Source organism: Dromiciops gliroides, chromosome 1 (genome assembly GCF_019393635.1).
Source record: "Dromiciops gliroides isolate mDroGli1 chromosome 1, mDroGli1.pri, whole genome shotgun sequence".
Classification (NCBI taxonomy): domain Eukaryota; kingdom Metazoa; phylum Chordata; class Mammalia; order Microbiotheria; family Microbiotheriidae; genus Dromiciops; species Dromiciops gliroides.
Genome location: NC_057861.1, coordinates 282519688 through 282525488, shown reverse-complemented (window position 1 = coordinate 282525488; position 5801 = coordinate 282519688). Strand labels below are relative to the sequence as shown.

Sequence of the window (5801 nt, the reverse complement as noted above, 5' to 3'; positions counted from 1 at the left end):
ATCAGGAGGTTGAACCTGAGTTCAAATCTGACCTCAGACACTTAATAGTTGTGTTATCCTGGGCAAGTCATTTAACTTCTGTCTGTCTCAATGTCCTCAACTATAAAATAGGAATAATAATAGCAGGATTGTTGTGAGGTGAAATGAGATAATATTTGTAAAGCATTTAGCATAGTGCCTGGCATGTAGTAGACACTTCATAACGATGGTTTCCTTCCTTTCTTCCCTCCATTCTCTATTCCTTGTATAACCTCTTATTATCAGCCTGACTTGAGTAGGCCGGATTAAGGCATGCAGGACCTTTAAACCTGGATGAGGAGAGACAAAATAGGCCATTTCAGAAACTAGATTTTGAGGCAGAGTGGGCTGAAGGACAGACAACTCTTCCCCACCCCCACTCCAAAAAAGACCTCTAGCTAACACAAGACCTGAATCTATCAGGGTCAGGTTAAAATTCAATAAATATATTTAAAGTGCTAACATGTGCCAACCACAGTGCTAAGTGTTAAGGTTACAAATGCTAAGAAAGATAGTGTCTAGAGAGGAAACGCTAGTCGGGCCGGCGGCAGAGAGTAAGCGAGTAAGCGCGCGTGACTGCGGGTTGAGCTGACCTGACCATGGGGGACGTCGAAAAGGGCAAGAAGATCTTCGTGCAGAAGTGTGCCCAGTGCCACACCGTGGAGAAGGGGGGCAAGCACAAGACCGGCCCCAACCTGAGCGAGCTCTTCGGCCGCAAGACCGGCTAGGCCCCGGGCTTCTCCTACGCCAACGCCAACAAGAACAAAGGCATCACCTGGACCGACGATACGCTGATGGAGTACCTGGAAAACCCCAAGAAGTACATCCCCGGGACGAAGATGATCTTCGCCAGCATGAAGAAGAAGACCGAGAGGGCCGACTTGATAGCCTACCTTAAGCAGGCCACCAACGAGTAACCCTTGTCTGCTGCCTTATTTATTCTAGTCGGAGGTCTCTGCTAAGGAGGTCTATCCTTTTTTCTACATGTACCATAACGACCCTATTTAAATTGGTTTCATTAACCTGAGAATTTTGATCATGAATGGCTGTTTAAAAACCTTGTTTAGCAGTCCTAATAAAGGAATTATGTAGATTAGGTAGGCTTATGTTTAAAAAAAAAAAGAAAAAGAAAGATAGTGTCTGCCCTCAAGGAGTTTATAATCTAATGAGGGAAGACAGTATACAAAAGAGAACTGAAAGGGGGTGGGGGAGCCAACAGAGGGTATTTGGTACTGGGGTACTTAATGTTTTATGGAGTCAAAATCAAAGTATCATTGTTCAGTCACTTCAGTCATATCCAGCTCCTTGGGACTCTTTGTGAGGTCTTCTTGGCAAAGATACCGGAGTGGTTCCTTCTCTAGCTCATTTTATAAATGAAGAAACTGAAGCAGCTGGTCTGAGATGGGAAATAAAGAGATGGGTGGAAAATTCTGAGACCCCTCTCACAGTTCCAATTTCTCATTGTAAAATGAGTTCAATAATAGCACCTAACTGCCAGGGTTGTTGTAAGGATAAAATGAGATAATATTTATAAAGTGCTTTGCAAACCTTAAAGCAACTATAAAAATGTTAGCTATTCTCCATGGTACAGTGCATAGTACATTGGGCAATTCATGACCCTGAGAGGAGCAGAAACCCTCCCTACTTGGCTGGTCCTATGTTTAGGGATGCTAGGAGCAGTATCTTACTATATTTGGCAGGTAATGAGGCAAACATGTCAAGGGGAGCCCTTCTAGACATCAGGTTTAGTGGATATTGTGGTGACAGGAAGTGTCTCCAATAAGTCCCTGGTCAGATTTATGGTATTCCAATATGCAATCTCCTATCATATCTACTACAAGACAGCAGGGGCATTGTGTGGCAGGATTTACTTGACTGGATCTCGAATTCTAAGTAAGGATATATGTTATGGAAACATATTTCCCCACCAATAGGTCCAAGCTCATCCTAGCATCAAAAGCTGGGTTCAAATCTCAACTCTGCTACTTCCTATCTATGTGATCTTAGACTTTAGTCCTCTGTAAAGTGACGGGATTGTAATTAATTCTCTTCCATGTCTAAATCCTATATCCCTAAATACTGCCTTACTAATATGCTACTTTTGAAGTGAACATGTATATCACTTAGTGGTTTTTTCCTGGGTGGAGCACCTATAGCTTTGGTGCTATGGTCCAAGGGGTAGGATCTTGAACTCTTATTATCTCCTGACCAACTACCACCCCCAGGGAAGCAGGCAAGCCAGCCCTCCTGAAGAACAAAGAACTATATAGAGACAGGCAAGGCAAACCACCACTTTGACTACCACCTCCCCTCAGACTCAGGTGGTGACAGCCCAGGATGCTAAAGCCAAGAGCCTCATGAATAGCACCACCAATCCTTACTGTGTGAACTTGAGCCTCCATCTCCTCATCTGTATAATGACCCAAAGATGGAAACAGCAAACCACTCTAGTATCTTTTCAAAGAAAACCCCAAATGGGGTCATAGAAAGTCAGACATGACTGAACCACAACTCCCCTTTTATATTCATACTCCCATTCTCTCTTTCCTACTTCCCTAAAGACACTTTGGGGTCTCAAGACATCCCATTTTGAAGGGAAAAAATCAGATAATCCCCACAGAGCCTAATAAATATTTATGGATTAATTGATAAACCCAAACTAAAAAGTTAGCAAGGTAGTACCTTTCACTTCTCAGGAATGTTAGACCTTTAAAAAAAGAATAAAAAGCTGGGAGATGTGCTGAATAATGGAGAGAAATTTAGGGACTAATCTTACACCATTTAGGCAGCTGTGTGTTCTGCCACAGGGAGAGTCCTGCTAACTGTGGGATCTTTTTAGAGGTTGTTTCAGGAGTTAGGAATCCCACCAGCCTCATCTTCCAGTGCTGTTAGTGAGATAGGCGACATTAGGATCAAGGGATGACAATGGAAGAAAAGGACTACAGAGGTCATACAGAGATGCATGCATGTCACACTTTGGAACTGTCTGTGTATAAGCCATCAAAATGTGTCAATTTGCTCTTTTTTAGAAACAGTACTGACACTTTGCCTGTGGTTCTAAGTCATGAATTTGAATCTAGAACTAGAAGGGACCACTGAAACCATCCAATCCAACCCCTTTACTTTACAGATGGAGAAACTGCGGCCCGAGAAGGAGACGCAGCAGAAGTTATACAGGTGACATCCATCATCTTTGCCTGGCTAGAGAGAGGCGTTGAGAAAGACCTTCGCTTGAGTTTCATTTAAGGACAGACTCTTTATATCTACACTGGTAAAGAGAGAGAGAGAGAGAGAGAGAGAGAGAGAGATTCTGCAGGAGATATTACAGTTGGTCTCTCAGGGTTCTCTTTTTTTTGCGGGGGCGGTTATTTGCACTCCCTCCCTCCTCTTAAGGAAACTTACTTCCAGCTCCTCCATGAATTTAGAGCACTACAAACAAATGCCAATTCCAGGACCTCATAACTGCTTTGCTATGTACAGAGCATTTGCAATGTAAATACAATGAGCTCAAGGGTATTCTTGTGTGAAGTGCTCACAAATATTTGTTCTGCTCCGTAGAGGCCCAGTGACTCTCCCTCATCAGTCTGGGATAGCAGTGTCCTGGTCCAAGAAAAACCCCATTGTGCCTGCAGTGGGGCTCATTCAGAGCCCTGGCAGTCTCTCATGCTGACCTCCTAACTCAGTGAAGTTTTAAAAAGACTTAGGCACAAATTAATATATAAACAACTCATTTACTTTGGCCTTTATTAGGGCCTCGGCTCCCACCACAGAAACTGAGCTTTTGGAAAAATGGGCTGTCCTTTGAAGATGCTTCTGACTCCCTGTCAGGATGACATAGGCTTTCAGTTGTTGGTCCAGAAATGGGGATACATTTTCACCATCCAAATTCTCTCTCCCTGGTCCTCCCTGTGGCCAACAGGAAGGACGCAAGTTGTAGCCATGGAAAGTTCTTCTCTGTCTGGAATAAATTCATCCAGAATAGAGCTCAATATATAACTTCTTTCTCCTCATTAGCACCTTTCTCTGACCTTCTGAGAGTAGATGGAGACTCAACAAATGATCGAAAGCTGAAGAGGATAATAATAATAATAAAGGAGAGTTGATTTTTCTCTCCCCACTGAGAACTGAAAGAATAAATGTTTAGCTGTCCACTGCCTTCCAAAAAAAATAAACAAACAACTTAAATAAGTGAAAACACAGCAAGTCCTCATTTGGATTTGCAAACATGTTGGGGGTTTTTCCCCCTTTTTGGATAAAGTTCTCACTGGGAAAAGAGAGTGAGAGAGAGAGAGAAGGGAGGGAAGGGGAAAGGGAGGGAGGGACAGAGGAAGGAAGGAAGGAAAGAAAGAGAGAGAGAAAAGAAGAAAAAGGAAGGAAGGGAGAAAGGAAAGAAGGAAGGAAGGGACAAAAAGAAGAAAAGATAAAAAGAAAGGCAGAGCTGGAGACCAAGACAGAAAAAGGGAAAGGGTGAATGAGAAAAGTTAGTTTATTTAGAGTTTCAGCAGAAGTATGCAGCCTGAAGCTAAAACTTTCAAAAAGACATTAAAAAGAGATTTCAGGAAGAACTCCAACTATCAGGTGAAAGGGAATAAAAGTCATTTGTGTTCATTTAATGTGGAGTTGTGACAAACAGCTCAGGAGCAATTTCATTTGTTTTGTTTCACTTTTCATTTGATGGGGACATACCAATCCATCTCTCTACCTCTTTCCTCCTCTCCCAGCACACTTGTCTCTCCCAGGGAAGAGGCTGTCAATGTTCCATCCCAGTTTCTTAAGTTAAACAGATAATGACAGTAAAGAACCCCAGTTTAAAGCCTGTGGATTTTCCTATTTGCTGCTCTGAGAGCCCATAAACATATGTATCTTTGGAAAACTATCATGTGTTTCCAACTTCCTGAAGAATTCTTGTAAAATATAACTGAACCACATTACCCTTTGTCCTGAGCTTTTATTCCACTAATGGACAAATTGGGAGGAGGCTGAGAACAAATGTGCTATTAATTACCCAGATGGCTTTTTAATAGAACTTTGGATTATTCTGCACCCTCTAAACATTGTCCAGAAATTTCTTAATAATGCTGGTGAGCGAGGCATTCCTTCCAAGAGAATAAAGATCTCATTGACCAGCCAGAGAAGCTATGTCAGGTTAGTTTAAGAGCTAGGAGACAAAGAGTGGGTATTGTATAGACTGGAGAAAATGACATGCCACATCCAAGCTGCCCAGCTCGTCCAGCAATGACAGATTCTCTAATTCACTGCAGATTCTCACAAAACTGGGTGGTCAGCCCAAGAAGGCACCAACAGTGGGTCTATTGATTCTGGGTGGGAGCGACGTAATTCTGAATTAACCTGGATTGATTTAATACAGCCGAGAGTCTTGGTATTGGGATAAAATTGGGATTAATACATTAAATGTTAGGTCAGGAAGTTAAGTCACTCTGTTGAAAGAGCAACGTGTAGTGAGCCAAAACTAATGTGTGCAGGTATTTTAGTCAAACAGGTTATTGGGAGACCCAGGGTTCCAAACAAAAAATACATCCCTCCCAATCTACAAATGGATTTGTTGGGTGTTTGGAGGGAAGGGTTTTGGGGGATTTTTTTGGTTTTTGGTTGTTGTTGTTTTAATGAACCCTCTGTGCTGTGTTCTGTTTTCTGCTGTAGGACATAAGCACTAATTTTGAACTTGTGCCTCTTTTAAATTTATTTTAGATTTTCCAGCTTTCATCTGACATGGTAATGGCTGAAAGACGGGCTGGCTGATTATTGTCCCTGCTTTTGTGAAA

The 5801-nt window shown here is 42.3% G+C and overlaps 1 pseudogene; it reads left to right on the top strand.

The window, feature by feature from the left end:
* Positions 1–617: 617 nt before the first annotated feature.
* Positions 618–935, top strand: LOC122734879 (annotated as a pseudogene).
* Positions 936–5801: the final 4866 nt, after the last annotated feature.